Consider the following 17,068-nt stretch of genomic DNA (forward strand, 5'->3'; position numbering starts at 1 on the left):
TACTGACCCAAAACCCACAGAGATTAGAACAGCATATTAGTTCCCTGTTCAACTCTTCCACCTCTTCGTGCGACCATTTCCTGCACGAGACACAGAATTCACACACACAAAAAAAAAGCTTTCCTCAGCTTTCATCATATCTGGGTTGCAGGCCTATTTCGTAACATTAATTCTCTCCCTCACTGACTGCCACATCAATTCAGTATTTTATAAACTATTTCAGGGATCCGATTTATCAGGTCTGACAGAGCTTCACATTGAAATAAACAGCATTGCCTCAGCCGAGCTCACTCAGTGGTTTCTATTTATCATTATTTAATTCAAGGGCCTAAAATTCTCTGACATTATTAATAGTAAGATGAATCACTGGAAAACTACAGAATCTGTGACCAACGAGGCTGAAATAATCCATTTTGGTGAAAATGTCTGCGTGGAATTGCATTCCCTGATGGGTAGTCTTTCTGTCATTAGCGACTCCGTATGCATGGGTGGTAAAGTACTGAAGCATCGCGTCCGTAAGGAGCATAAAAAACTTCACTTCCCAACAGTTAACGCTCCAAAGCTAAGGCTAGTACAGAAAACATTTAACCCCGCTGTCAGATGAATTTCAATGCGTTAATTTAAACCTTTTGTACTTGATTAACTTAAAGCTGTCTGAGGAAATTCGGTGTTATGGAGACAAGGAAATGTATTAGCTCACTTAAGGGCAATAGAACTTAGCTATATTAATGAAAGGTAATCAGTATGGATTTGAACACTTAATGGTAAGCGTTGTAACCTCATTAGCCCCCTATTTCTTTATAGGTTCGGCACAGACAAGTGAAATGCTTGCATTCTTAAGGCATAAATATAGTAGAAGGATTTATTAAACAGGAATAGGGTTCAGAGTGAGATAACCATGTCAGAGTTGGTTATCTGGTTGACCCATGATGGGGAATCAATGTACCTTAACGGGAATGGCAATAAGTTCACTCGTAAACCTTGCCTGACCCCTAGTGTCACGTAATCACTGGATATCAGCTTTTCCACTCCAAAGTTACATTTTAAGCTCAATAGGATGGAGGTTGTCCCTCACTGGCTGCGGAAGTCTAGACGAGACAGATTTTATGAACGTTATTCTTGTCGCTTTGAAATTAAGAAAAAAAAATGGACTAAGACGCTATCAGTGATTGTCGCGGATAGAAAATACACCCTCAAAAATTCTTAAAATATCTATAATCTTCATGCTTGAAATCTACCCCAAAATTACCTCCCCTCCTTTAAGATTTTCAGTCTTAAATAATTAACAAAATTACCAAATAGGGTTTAAACCAAATTTCCAATTTTAAATTAGTCATCTTTTCCCCATTCTGTAAACAAACCTTCATATTATTTCATGTGCAACCTCCCCTTCCAACGACCTTTTCTTGCTACACTAGTTGAGGTGAGCCTTCCTCCATATTGCTTTGCATTGTGAATGGAGTCAAGCTGGAGTTCAAGAAGACCCAAGAATAGGGAAGCCTCTATTTAGAAGCATAAAGCATATAAAAAAGGATAAGTATGTGAGAGCCCTAATACCGATGGGGCACTGGTCTTAATTCACTAACTCTAAGTGACAAAGTATGAAGTTCAACCTGTGTACAACAATGTTCATTCTGTCTGTCATCTTCTGTAACAATAATGCACTGTTTTTTCTGCAAAGAAAATAATACAAAAATGTCAAACAGTAAAAAAGATAATTATTTAAAAAATCAGCTTTATAACAAATGATCCAGAACAACTATAAATATTTGCTGTTTCTTTCCAGTTTGTGCGTAACCCGATAGAAGCCAAAGAATTAGTCAATTAGGATTTCTACTTGTTTCTTAGGTGGGTAGTAGAAGCATTATTAAACACTCATCTACAGACACGCCAGAAGGCTTGTTTTTTCCTCAGAAATCTCATGGTGCTGCCACAACCACAAAGGATTCTGGGTAGGCGCATGCAAATAAGGTCAACAATAATCACCTTTTGCCTCTATATCCAGTATGTCTTGTACAGCGGGCAATTACTTTCAAGGGATCCAGAGGCAAAAGGTGATTATTGTTGACCTTATTTGCATGCGCCTACCCAGAATCCTGTGTGGTTGTGACAGCACCATGAGATTTCTGAGGGAAAAACAAGCCATCTGGCTTGTCTGGTGGCTGTAGATGAGTGTTTAATAATGCTTCTACTACCCCCTACATTTTAGTGGAAGGGTTTTCCATAACCTTTATCCACCATAACTTATGTAATGGTATTTCTTAGTTACCCCAAGCCTCAAGTATAAAGTTATTATTACAACCTCATGCGGATGAGTCCTGTTAAGGTTGTATGGGGGTGGCTGTTTCTCGGCCTTTTGGCTAAGATCAAGTGTCTTGCCTGAGGTTCGTGACGATCGGTTGTTGTTGGACCTCGGCCTTTCTACTTATGTAGACATGCTGCTATTGGGGTTCTAACTGATGCCTTTCTGAACGATACGAGATTCGGTCACGGTTGCGTTCGCTCCTCGGCCTCCGGGCCTGCAGACCCTAGGAAACCCGTTGTGGACTCCCCAACACCGAGTGGATGCATGCTGGAGAAATCCTAACACTCGTGAGGCTTGAGCGCACGGTCTACCTTTGGGTGCTGGGAAAGACCTACCTCTTCCTGAGGCAGCCTTCTCCCCTACTTTTTGGCCTTTTTTAGTGCCTTTTCCCTCTTTTTGGCCTTTTTTAGTGCCCTCCCCTGCCCCTCTTTTTGGCCTTTTTTAGTGCCTTCCCCTGCCCCTCTTTTTTGGTCTTTTTTAGTGCCTTTCCCCTGCCCCTCTTTTTGGCCTTTTTTTTGTGCCTTCCCCTGCCCTCCCCCCTGTGCTTTTAATCTCTCCCTCTTCTCTTTTCCAGTTCTCTACGCTTTCCCAGCCAGACCCGACGAGGAGTGAACATGGCAACCCAGACCTCTGAAGCCCAACGACCCAGCCAGGCCACCGGAAGCCGAGTCCTGCCTGCAGCGACCCCAGGGAGCCCACCTCCCCTGGAGACCTGGATGAGGCAGACGGTGGTCCTAAAGTTAAAGGAAGTGGAGGGCCGCACCCCTGACATGGATGTGGATACCTTCAGCAAGAAGGTAGTGCACGAGGGAGCAGGCTTCAGCCCAGCAGAGACCCTGAGCGTCCAGTCGTTTTTGAAGGGAATGTTCTACGTAACGTTCATTTCAGCGGAGGTCTGCAAAAGGTTCTGGGAAGCCTTCAGGTCGGCGAAACCGGATCAGGTCCTCTCCCGTTTCTACGGAAACAGCCCCATCCACAGGGAGGAGAGACCCGTGACGGTCTCGATGCGGAACCCCCACACCCCAGGAAAAGACGTGGCAACTTTTCTGGGAAGATACTGCCACATCGTGAAAGAACCGACCAAGATCCTCAACCAGTACGGCTTCTGGACAGGAAGATGGTCCCTCGTGATCCGTCTGAAGGCAGACTCCACCTCGCCGGACGGGCTCCAACACCTCCCGCAGAGCTTCGCCCTGGTAAATTCTACAGGCATGCTTTTCTACCCTGGTCAGCCCACAACCTGCAGACGATGCAGCCAACTGGGTCACAAGGCAGAGGAATGCCAACAGAAATCCTGCAGGCACTGCAGGGTGGTGGGGCACGAGACCAAAGACTGTCCACGAAAGAAGACCTGTAACCTGTGCGGCGATCCTGACCACATCTACAAGGATTGCCCCAAAAGATCAAGGTCATACGCAGCGGTAGCAGCAGCCAAGGCCCCGGCCAAGGTCCCCTCGTCGGCCCCGACCAAGGCTCCAGCACCGCAGACACCCTCTCCGGCAACCCCGAAAGCGAAACCCAGGAAAGGTAAGAAAGCAGCTCCCCCCCCTGCCAAGACTGTCGTGGCCCTGCCCGCTGTCAAGGCTCCCCCTCCTCCCCCAGAGGCAGCGCCATCCCTCCCCTGCGCTGCCTCCGACCCTCCCTGCTTCACCCCCTTCTCCCTCCCCCCACTCCTCCCCCTCTCTGCAGCAGCTCTAACCCCGTCCCTAGCTGCTGCAGACCCCGACCCTTTCCCCCCTCTTGTTTCCGCTGCAGACAACCCCCTGGAGATGCCGGCAAAAGGAGCCGGAGCCAGAAAACGCAAACATAGCGGCAAGAAGGAGGAGGAGGACGAGGACAGCGAGACTGAGACGAGCCCCACCAGGGTCTCTGTCCAGAAGAGGGCGCCACCACCAGCCCCCACCGTTCCCTCTCCTCCCAAGCCCGCTAACGACAACGACGACACGCTCGAAAAGATGGTCCAGGACCTGACCCCGTCGGATGAGCCAGCCACCGAGACCGAGGCTCTGATCCTCAACCAGCTGGACATCGACAACCAGGTCTCCCTCCTGGAACAGCTGCTAGACGAGGCCGTCTGGACCCCCGTGAACCCCATCGACCACGGCGGGGAAGATCCTCCCCCACCGGGGGGAGGAGGCGGTAACTAGTGCCTCTGTTTGAGCTGACCTTCTTTTTACTCCCAACTAATGGCGTCAATTTCTATTTTCTCCATTAATGTGAGGAGCATGAAGGACCAGTTCCGGAGACGCGGTTTACTAACCTTCCTTTCTTCCCAGCAGTGTGATGTATATATGTTGCAGGAATGTGCTTTACCCTTCTCTCGTTCTTATCGCCATCTATGCAGGGAATGGTCCCACGGCCCGTCCTTTTGGTCCGGCGGGAACGGCTGCAAGTCGGCGGGGGTTGCTATCCTGATCCGGGGAGGCAACTTCACGGTGGACGCTGTCCAGGAGATGGTCTGCGGCAGACTTCTGGTCGTGGACGGATCCTGGGCGGGGGAGCCTGTCAGGCTCATCGCCGTGTACGCCTCCCCGGAGAAGAAGCAACGCCTGGAGCTACTCCAGAACCTGCGGACCCAGCTGACCACCGCCAGGGCCATAGTGATGGGCGGGGACTTCAACTGCCCGATCGAGGAAGGAGGGCGCACTTCCACCCACGCAACAAACCTGGACGTGACTTCGAAACTGCTCAGAGAGATTGTCACAGAGGCATCCTTAAAGGGCGCTATGGGCTCCATCGGGACCGGCTCCGTGAACTATTCTTGGAGCTGGCCGGATGGCTCTGTGCGTTCCCGGATAGACTTTGTGTTCACCTCTCGAGCGGTAGAGCATCAGCAGTGCTCCATGGTGCCCTGCTACTTCTCAGACCACAGGGCTGTTCGGCTCCAGTGTGCCCTGGGCAAAGGGTTTCCTCCCGGTCCAGGCTCCTGGAAGCTGAACTGTGCCCTGTTAGAGAGGCAGGAAATCGTGGATGAGCTGCGTAATGTATATTCTGATTGTGTCAGTACCAAGTATCTGTTCCCCACTGTAGCCCAGTGGTGGGAGTTTACTAAAGTAAAGCTGCGCTCTTTCCTTCAGGCTAAAGGAAGACTCCAGGCGTGTGAGAGGAAGAGGAAATTCAGACGGCTGCAACGCAAGCTGCAGTCCCTGTTGGACCTCCAACAGTGCGGATGGGACGTTTACGAGGAGCTGGAGGAGACCAAGGAGGGCCTGAAAAGGCACTTTGAGGAGGAATCCAAGCAAATCGTCTTCCGTTCCAAGGTGGAGAACCTGGAGAAGGGTGAGAAATGTAACTCTTTCTTTTTCAGGAAGCTCCACTCCGCCCACACGCCCCTGACGGAAATGAGAGACAGCGAAGGTGTGGTACGACAGGGGAAGGAGGAGGTCCAGAAAGTGGTCGTCGACTACTACCGAGATCTCTACTCCCACAAAGACACAGACCCGGAGGCTGCTGAACGGTTCCTGTCAGGTATCACTAACACCATTGATCCCGCAGGTCGCGCAGCCATGGGCGCCCCCTTGACGCTGGAGGAGCTGCACTCTGCCGCCAAATCCTTCAGGAGGGGCAGGACACCGGGCAGTGACGGTCTCCCAGCCGAGTTGTACACAACGCTGTGGGACCTCATCGGCCCGGACCTCCTCGACCTGTACGAGGAGATGGCGGTGGAGGGCAGGATGCCCCCCACGCTGAGAGAGGGAATGATCACGATCCTGTATAAGCGGAAGGGGGAGAGATGCGACCTGAAAAATTGGCGTCCCATCTCTCTCCTGAACGTGGACTACAAGATCCTCGCCAAGGTGCTAGCCACCAGGTTGAAGAAAGTCATCGGGCAGATCGTCCACCCCGACCAGACCTGCGGCATCCCAGGACGCCGGATCGCGGACAGCCTGGCCCTCATCAGGGACACGATCTACTACATCAAGGACCGCAACGTCCGTGCCGCTCTGGTCACCCTAGACCAAGAGAAGGCATTTGATCGGCTGTCTCATGGTTTTATGGGTCAGGTGCTGCAGAGGTTTGGGCTGGGGGAGATGTTCTGCTCTTACGCTAACCTGATGTACCTTGATATCCGCAGCTCGGTGCTGGTGAACGGCTGGAAGACTGACCCCTTCCCGGTCCTCTCTGGGGTCAGACAAGGCTGCCCTCTCTCACCTCTTCTTTTTGTCTGTTGTATAGAGCTCTTCGCCGAGTACATCAGACAGAATCCAGAGATCAGAGGGATCACCGCGCCGGGCAGAGACAAGAAGGAGATAAAGTGCTCGCTCTACATGGACGACGTGACCATCTTCTGCGCGGATCGCCGGTCGGTGAGAGCGCTCGTCCAGACGTGCGAGGACTTCAGCCGAGCTTCAGGCGCAAAGGTCAACTGCGGGAAGTCGGAGACCATGCTGTTCGGGCAGTGGGACCTGACTTCTGAGCCGATCCCGTTTCCCGTCAAAACCGACTTCCTAAAGATCCTGGGAGTCTGGTTCGGCAGAGACGTCGCGGCCCTGAAAAGCTGGGAGGAGAGACTCAACAAGGTAAAGCAGAAATTTGGGCTGTGGAGCCTCAGAGACCTTACCATCGAAGGGAAAGTGCTGGTGCTGCGCAACGAGATTCTTCCCGTGCTGCAGTACGTGGCTCAGGCGTGGCCCCTGCTGGTCACCATTCACCGAGCCATCAACCGAGCAGTTTTCCACTTCATCTGGGGCTCCAAAATGGACAGAGTAAAGCGTGCAGTGATGTACAAAGAACCCGGCAAGGGAGGCAAAGGAGTGCCTGACATCCCTACCATGCTGAGGACCTTCTTTGTGTGCAACTGCGTGCGCAGGACTCTCAGACGTAGTGAAAGGCTCTGCTGGAAACTCCATGTCTCGCTTCTTCCTGCTGCCCCTGTGGAGGCAGCTCAAGTGGGAAAAGTGGGACAGCTCCGTCCCTTACAATTGGATCATGCCCTGGTTCTACTCGGACGTGGGCAAATTTGTAAGGGAACACCAACTGGAGGGAGTTAAACCAGACCTGTGGTTACCCCGTGTGATCCACAAGCTCATCAGAGCCAAAGACACTATCGAGAACATCCCAGGGCTCCCCGACGCCACAGCCAAGACTGTCTGGGCTAACGTGTCGTCGAGCAGGCTAACCAACAGACATAAAGACATGGCATGGATGGCCATTCAGGGAGGCCTCCCCCTAAGGACATTTATGCATGCCAGGGGGCTGTGCAGATATAGACACTGCCCACAGTGCATTGTGGAGGAGGAGACTTCCCTCCACTTGTTCTGGCAGTGCCCGTTTGCACAGGCCTTGTTCAGAGCCCTGGAGCTGGATCTCAAGGACTCTATCGAGAGAAAGTACCTGTCCTACCATTCGGTACTTTACGGACTTTTCCCAGGGACACACACGGAGAGCGCCATTGAGGATGCTTGGCGCCTCATGTGCTGCGTAAAGGACGCTTTATGGTTTGCCAGGAACCGCCTGGTGCTGAGGAGGGAGCAGGTCACAGTCCGTGACTGCCGCAGGCTTATCCACAGCCTGCTGAGAGACTACTCTCTCAAGGACAGTCTAGAGGCTGAAGACTAGCCCCATTCTCCTCGGCCCCCTTTCCCCCCCATTTCCCCAGGTTATGTTCCACTAAGTGCTAACCATATGCGCCACGTCTGGGAATGTAATTGTACACTGCTTCTACTGAGCTTTCCGTAAACTGAAGTCGTACTGTAACGTGTATTGCCCTGCGCTGCGTCGCAGTACTGCTTATCGTCTATCTGTACCAATATTACTGAGCTATGTATTCCTGCTAAAACAGGTTGATGTCTGTTTTATCATAATCAGTTTTGTATAATAAACTTAAATACAAACTTAAATACAAAAAATGGGGGTGGCTGTTTCTCGGCCTTTTGGCTAAGATCAAGTGTAGTTCCCTTCAGGTGGGGGGGGACTATGCTGATCCTCTGGCCTTAGGGTTCGGGAAAGCAATGGAACCCGAGGTGAAATTGCCCTGGCAGAAATGCCAGAGTCACCGTGTGTGGTATTGCACGCCACTGCACACGGTGAGCGCACGTTTCCACTGGCGGCCTTCCAGCACTACTCTTCCCCATGTACCATCAGGTCTTGGGGTTGAGAATTATTTTTGAATCTGGCAGGCCAGTAATGGCCTGTCCTTAAATTATTTTTCTTAATTTATATAATCACATCGTGTGATCACGAGTGCCTATTAATTTGCCCCCATTTTGAATTCACGGCTTTTCGAAATTTACTGCTTAACCCTCACTATTCTTTGGCACACGATTTTGTCACTTCGTTTTTGGACACTGTTTTCTTTTTAAGAGGCAGTGAAGCCTGGACTTTGCTGGAGGAGGATTGGAGCCTTCTGGCCCTTTCCTCTCTTCAAGAAGGCCAGCAAGGAGTCTCACTCTTCGGGGTGAGACTCAAGATCCGACCCTCCCATGGGGGGGGGTTGGAATTTGTCCGAGTTCTCCGTGAGGGAACTCGGTATCGTAGTCTGGCTTCTGCTGCCTTGTGCACAGAATGCGGCACCAAAGGAGCACGCACCTCGGGCTTCCAAAAAAAGAAAAAAGGGGGTGGCTGTTTCTGGAGCCTGGAATGAGCTGCTTGTTATCAACAGGCCCTTCTAAAGGATTGCTGTATTCAGCTCTGCAATCATGCCTTCTGGCTGGGTGCTTGTGGTAAAGCTGGATTTAGTAACTCTTCAGCCAGGCTGAATTTTCCTGGCTGGGATGATGAAAGGCTTTTTGACTTCAATGAATAGTAGAGAAGGCTGGGTTCCTGAGCCTTCTTGGTGTGAAATAAGAGGTGTAAAAAGAGATCGCAAAAAAAAAAGCGGGGGTCTGGCTATTGTATCTCTTCCTGAGTTTTGTCTAAAGGCTGTCTTGTATAGTGGGCAATTACTTTCAAGGGATCCGTGTATAAAGAGGATATAGAGGCAAAATGGGATTGTTGTTGACCTTATTTGCATGCGCCTACCCAGAATCCCTTGTGGTTGTGGCAGCACCATGAGATTTCTGAGGGAAAAACAAGCTTTCTGACTTATCTGGTGTCTGTAGATGAGTGTTTAATAATGCTTCTACTACCCCCTTAATTTTAAGCGGAAGGGTTTTGCATCACTTTTACCCGCCATTATTTTTTTAATTTTTCTTATGCGGCTAAAACAAGCAAGTAGTAGCTCAAGCTACCCAACTTTCCAAATACCTTGAATATTAATGAAATATGCAATTCCAAAAAAAAAATGGACACGTCAATAAGATAGAACAAACTATCCAGGGGTTTTTTCTCACTATCGGTAAGACGTCAAATAAATTCACCAATATCTGGTGGGGTCAAAACAGAGTTTGACATTTTTTTGTCTGCTGTATGTCTCCGCTTTAAGAAGTACAAAATCTCAAAATGCTGGGCATTATTTTTTTTTATAAAATGTGTTACTAGTAGTTTTATTACTGTTAAACCGTGTCGCCAATTCTTTGGAACATAAATTGCATTTCAGTTCTTTTTAAAATGTGAACCAATACTGACCTTTACATGAGAACAGAGGTGGACTTGAGAAAAACAACCATTCTGTATTAAGATTATTATTAGAAAATAGAAAATATTAAAAATACCTTACCATAAGAAACCAATATTGACATTACCAGAGCATGGATTTTTTTATCCAGGACTTACAAACACCAACTTGATTTTCAGTCTACATCTTTGAATAAAAATAAGTACAAATTACTCACGTTATACTTTTTATCATAGAATACAAATGTGAAATAAACAAAAATGGCTCCAACTTAAAATAATACATCTCACAAGTCATACATATAGTTTTTATGTAATCTTTGTCTCCACATTTACTTTTAATGCCTACAAAATCACACTTTGCCTGAAAATTGCCTTATTTTTTAACATAGGCATTTGAGTCACTTGCTGTGGAATATTAAGTCTCAAGTAGATTAAATCCCATGAAAAAAAATGATTTTCTTCTTGAGCATATGTAAGTTTGTCTAGTAGATTGGGCTACAATAGAAGAGCCAGGGCACATACACTAATGCTAATTCACAGCTGCCTGAAAACATTATTTTATAAAAACTAAAACTTTTTTAGATGCCAGTAGTTTCAAAAATGAAATTCCCCTTTAAACATATATATATATATATATATATATATATATATATATATATATATATATATATATATCAGCTCTATCGTGTTCCTTAAATATTATATTTTTTTAGTCTAATACATACAATAAACCAATATAAAGGCGTTAACACATTTAAGTAAGCAGAGTTCTTCTTTTGAGACCACTGGAAGTTGGTTTGGCCATCATGCCAAAAGCCAAAACCACCAGGCGCATAATAAGTTAAGAACCCAAAGTCACCTACATAAAGTGTGTTGTCCAAAACATTGTTATAATGGACACAAGACCCCCATTTTAGGAAGATTATTAGGACTGCCGTTTTATATTGCCTTGCACATGTTTTATATACTTTTATTACTATGCATATTACAAACAAAAAAACAGAAATCCATCCAAGTGTGCAATAATAGTCCTCCTGATGGGAAACATCTGTGTTCCTAGGAAATCATGGATCAGTATACATAACATTATGTAGAAGATATATCCCATGCATTCCTTGGGTAGTTGAAAGCCAAGCAACATTTATGGATATAAGCATAACAAAAGACTGGTGGAACATGGTCAAGTAAACCCTTTAACTGCTCTATACATCATGAAGGTCCAACTCCAACTGCTGCTACACAAAGAGCTAAAAAACATGTCTCTCATCCACCCATTCCTCACCCAAGAATCCACAAAAACTCTGGTTCATTCACTTATCATTTCCCGTCTTGACTACTGCAACACTCTTCTGGTTGGCATTCCACTGTCCACTCTGTCCTCTACAGTCTGTCCTAAATGCTGCTGCTAGGCTTATCTTCCTTGCACGCCGCTCCTCTTCTGCTTCTCCACTCTGTGAAACCCTCCACTGGCTCCCAATTACCTTTAGAATTAAATATAAAATCCTGATACTAACATATAAGGACCCACCATAACTACCCCCCCATAACACTGCTCCTCCATAACACTGCCCCCCCACAACACTGCCCCCCATAACACTGCCCCCATACATTTCTGCCCTCATAAGCAAATACTCCCCTACTCAATATTTATGTTCTTCCTTTTCCCGACTACAAGATTTCACTCGGGCTGCCCCCATATCTCTGGCATCTACTTCCAACGAACCTTCAGCATTCACCCTCCCAACATTCAAAAAACATCTCAAAACCCACCATGCTTTAACTTCCCTGTCACTGATACAACCCCGACACTACCTTTCTCTGTTCCTTATGTTGGTCCTCACCCCATTTCCTCAAGATTGTGAGCTTGTCTTAGTCAATTCTAGTCTTGTCAGACCCCTTGATTATATGTATTGCAAGAAGCGCTGCGTAAATTGTTGGCGCTATATAAATAAAAGATACTACTACTAATAATAATAATATGCAAAATTATACATTGACGTCTTTAGTATATACTCCGCTACGCCAGACATTTATTGCTACATTTTAATTCTGTTTTAATATTTCAAATGCTATCAATTTTATTAAGTGTGAACATAATTATTTGCCAAAAAAATATGCGCATTTGTTAATATAGATACTAACAAGGGGTGGCGTACGAGGATTTCGCATAGACCTACAGTATGTGGAGCGGCTTCTTTCCAGACATATAGCTTTGTAAGCACATCAGAGCAAATTAATCCAGCTGCCACTCCGTAGTAAGAGTGCTTCACTGCTGCACCTTATGACTCGAACTGGCTGTTTAATGGACTGTGAGATCTTTCTCATTTGCTCTGAACAAAAGTTAAAAAAAAAAGAGGAAAAAAATGTGCTTGGCACTCAAAAAATGATGGTTCTAGTTAAATCCCTGGCTGCATTGAAAATTAGAAAATTATAAGTGCAGCTATCAATCTTTATGAATTTTCAGGAGTGAAACGCCCTATCATTTGAGCAGAGAGGATGCGATAGAATTTGACCTCTCATTTGAGAATATTTTTTGCTTCATTACCCGTCTTATTTAATTTAGATAAAAGAAACATAATTATATGCACATATAGAATAAATTGAAACAAGAAGATAAAGCACGGGAATATTTTATTTCCTGCGCTATGAATAACTGACGTGAGTCATAAATTATGCCGTTCGTACAGTGTAGGTGAGAACATGTATATTTTGCTAACAATTTTAGATCCTACTGTGAGACCTCTGTGACCCGGAGAATGCGTAATCTAGAAGCTCGCTGTAGCTGTAATGACGCTCAAATTATCCTACCACAAATAACATCTATGATTTGAGACATTTACTTAATCAGTAAACTCTTGGGTTTATGAATGTTCGCATGGCTAAAGAACTGTACCTATGGAAACTGAATAAGCGACACCGTAATTATTCCAGATTAGATCACCTTATAGGGTATTTTCATCTGGCTCTCCTGCGGCAAGCAAAACGAAGAAAAATAAAAGTGTAATAACTCATAGAATCAGTTTTTCTGTTCTCGTGGCATGTAATTACAGTAGAAGAGTCTAGAAATTAGACTTGGGCGCCAGCCAACTCTTCGTCTTCGTGGAGAATATTCGCCCCCGTTCCTGAGTTCAGTTTGGACAAATATTTGTGTACATTCTTCATGTTCTTTTTCTTTCTTCGTCTTTTGCCTTTTTTGTGGAAGGGGTGAATATGGGGTTAACGCAGTACGCATTACACAGCAGTTTTGGCTGGCCTCCCAAGGCCGAGTTTCAGCACAAGGATATTAAAGGTCCCTATGAGCAACTCTATAGGTTGCCAGCAGGAGCCTCCTCTGCCATCAACCAATGAAGTGCGCCTGCACTTCATTGGTTGATGGCAGACGAGCCCCCTGCTGGCGACCGATAGAGTCACTCATACAGACTTTTAAAATCCTTGTGCCGAAACTCGGCCTTGGGAGACCACTTGTCTCCCCGCTCCAGAAGTTAAAGGTCTGCAGGAGCGACAATTAGAGTCACTCGTACGGACCTTTAACTCTTAGAGCAGGTCCAGGCCAAGTTCCGCCATCAGATGTTAAAGGTCTGTGCAAGCGACTCTATTGGTCGCAGGCAGGGGCCTCCTCTGGCATCAACCAATTGGCTTGATAACCAAATGTAAGAAGTAATTTGGGATTTGATAATTACCATAATGCTGTTTGTCAGGAAAATATTTTATAGATCTTCACAATGGAAAAATTACATATCTTAAGTTTTCCTTTATTTCACATGACACAAAAAATTCAACTAATTCAAATAAAGACAAGTATACCATACCATAAGGTGAAATATTGAGATTCCAAAAAGTTTTCTATGGCAATTTCTAAAACTATTTAAATTGATCGTTGCGGAACAGAAAGCGACATTCTAATATCAATGCCAACTGCATTTACAGTATGTTCAATAATTCTAGTATTTGTAACACAATAAAGCCGTACCCATTTTTTGTTTTCCCAGTAAGTATAAATTCACATTTTTGTCAAATGGTGTCAGATTTAAAGGGTTTTACGATTTCTTACCTTTTTTGTTACTGCTGATGCACTCATGAAGATAAGCAATCCTTCCTAAAAATAACTTATCTTTTATAACCAGACAGAAAAAAAAGCTTTTGTTACGTATATGGGACAGTTAGATCAAATATTTTTGACTTTGTGAAATACAATAGACCAAATTAAATAATCAAGGTTCTTTGAAATCAGCTTTGTCATATCTTAGTATTTGTTTCCTTTTGTTCATTAATACATTTGAAGGAAAGCATCTGAATTTTCTCTCTGTTAGCTGCGCATGCCGGGAAAATGAAAAGCCTGGCTCATTCTTCTGTTATTCTGCTCTACTTTGGTACATGAGATAAGCTTTTAGAGAAATATGACATATTAAATAGAGCTCGACATTTGTCTTTTTCTATGGGATTTAACAAATTCCGTCTTTATTATGAATTAATATGAAATTTCTTCACAATATAGTCCAACAGCTTATTGTAATTGTTACGAATTGTATGGAATACTTCAAAAAGGACCCTAGATTTAAAAGACCCTAAGTGAAAAAACTCAGGATGAAAGATCTTTTCTTATTCACTGAAGGGTTTACATTTTTTGTTTGTCTAGTTGTCAATAACTCATTGCTAGGGTTTTGATGTTTTAGGACTTTAAAATGTAAAAGGGAACTTCCATAACTAATTCTCTTATGTAGATTAACTGAGGATGTCAATACGGGTAGATATGTTCTATTTCTTTATATATATCATAATGATGAAAGGCCATATTTAGATCTTTCTTACACAATGTTCATGACCCAGAATACAAGTGATGCAAATCTATGCTTGTTATGTACAGTAGATTTATATATACCGTATTTGGTGTCGTCTTATAATCAGACCTCAACTAGGTCTGACTATGAGACTAAGATCCCCCGCAGCGATGCAGGGGACCTGGATCCTCCTGTCCCCCCCAACTTACCGGACCTTCTGAGTCCCCGGTGCATAGTCCGGGCAGCGTGTAGAGCTCTACTTGATTCGCGTAGACAACTTCCGCTGCTAACCGCACCTTCTACCGGCTGCAGCAGAAGTTGTCGATTCGCGTAGAGCTCTACACGCTGCCCGGACTATGCACCGGGGACTCAGAAGGTCCAGTAAGTTTGAGGGGGGAGGGAGTGTTAAATGGGGGGCATGAGGCATTTCTGGAGGCAGAGTGTGAAATGCCTTTTACCTCCCTATATGCCACTTTGCCCCATAATATGCCTTTTAACACCCTAAATGCCAGAGTGGCATATAGGGGTTTAAGGCAATTCTGGAGGCAGAGGGGCACATAGGGGGTGAAAAGGCATATCATGGGGCACAATGGCATTTAGAGGGTTAAAAGGCATATCATGGGGCACAGTGGGATATAGGGGTGCAAGCCAGGGGGCAGATGTGCATAACTGGGGGGGCAGGTTGAAAAAAAAGGAAATAAAAACAAAATATTTTTCTCATCATAGCTTATCATCATTAACTTTCTCATCATTAACTTATTAAAAAAAATGTTCACATAGTTTACAGGAATTAACATTTACCGGTAAAACTTTTTTCCTATAGGGTTGTCTTATATTCAGGCTTTTTCTTTTTTTCATACATCAATATTCAGATTTATATATGGTATGTGTGTGTGTGTATATATATATATATATATATATATATATATTAGTAGAAACATTATTAAACACTCATCCACAGACACCAGACAAGTCAGAAGGCTTTTTTTCCCCTCAGAAATCTGATGGTGCTGCCACAACCACAAGGGATTCTGGGTAGGCACATGCAAATAAGGTCAATAATTATCACCCTTTGCCTTAACATCTACTTTATACCTTGTGAATAATTGCCTTTAGACAAAACTCAGATAAGAGGTGCAATAACCAGGCCACCAAGCATTGACAGCTGTTTTGTCCTTAATGGGCCTCATCAACACAAGGCTACTGCACTGGATTACCACTTGGGGCTTGGGGTAACCAAGAAATACCATTATATAAGTTATGGTGGGTAAAGGTGATAGAAACCCTTCCAGTTAAAATTAAGGGAGTAGAAGCATTATTAACACTCATCTACAGACACCAGACGAGTCAGAAGGCTTGCTTTTCTCTCAGAAATCTCATGGTGCTGCCACAACCACAAGGGATTCTGGGTAGGCACATGCAAATAATGCCAATAATTAGTACCTTTTGCCTCTATATCCACTTTATACATGGATCCCTTAACAGTAATTGCCCACTGTACCGGACAGCCTTTAGACAAATCTTGGCTGAAATATACAATATGTGAACAGAAAGAAATTTGGAAACCACGAGTCAACCGTTGTGAAAAAATAATAAAATTGAAACAGTAAATACTTCCCTTTTTTTTTTTTTTTTTCGATCGATCAGGCACTACAGCAGCCACCTTGTAAACATCCTCCACAGAATGTTGGAACAATAGAACAAATCAGACTTCTGTCTAGGGGCGCTCAGATCGTGTATTACGAGCGCCCCTAGACAGAAGTCTGATTTGTTCTATTGAAATATACAATAGCCAGCTCAACACTCAGGAACAGCTGTTTTGTCCTTAATGGGACTCATCGGCATGAGGTTGTGATGCTAGCTTAATACTTGGGGTAGCCAAGAAATACCATTATATAAGTTATGGTGGGTATAGGTGATGGAAAACCCTTCCACTAAAATTAAGGGATACATGTATAAAGTGGATATAGAGGCAAAAGGTAAGAATTGTTAACCTTATTTGCATGTGTCTACCCAGAATCCCTTGTGGTTGTGGCAGCACCATGAGATTTCTGAGGGAAAAGCAAGGCTTGTCTGGTGTCTGTAGATGAGTGTTTAATAATACTTCTACTACCCCCTTGAATTTAAGTGGAAGAGTTTCCATCACCTTTACTCACCATAACTTATGTAATGGTTTGTCTTGGCTAACCCAGGCCTCAACTATTAAGTCAGCATTATAACCTCATGCTGACAAGTCTTATTAAGCAAGAAAAACCTGTTCATGAGTGGCGATCTGCCTACTGCATTTCCTACCTGAATATTGTTTAACGGCTGATCCGTGCAGCAAGCAATTATTAAATACAAAAATTGTTCTCAAGGGGTCCATGTATAAAAGGCAAAAGGCGATGTTTATTGCCCTTATTTGCATGTGTTTTCCCAGAGTCCCTTGTGGTAGTGGCAGCACCATGAGATTTTTGAGGGAAAAGCCTTTTGGCGTCATGACCTTAAC

The sequence above is a fragment of the Spea bombifrons genome, chromosome 5, assembly GCF_027358695.1.
Source record: "Spea bombifrons isolate aSpeBom1 chromosome 5, aSpeBom1.2.pri, whole genome shotgun sequence".
NCBI lineage: Eukaryota > Metazoa > Chordata > Amphibia > Anura > Pelobatidae > Spea > Spea bombifrons.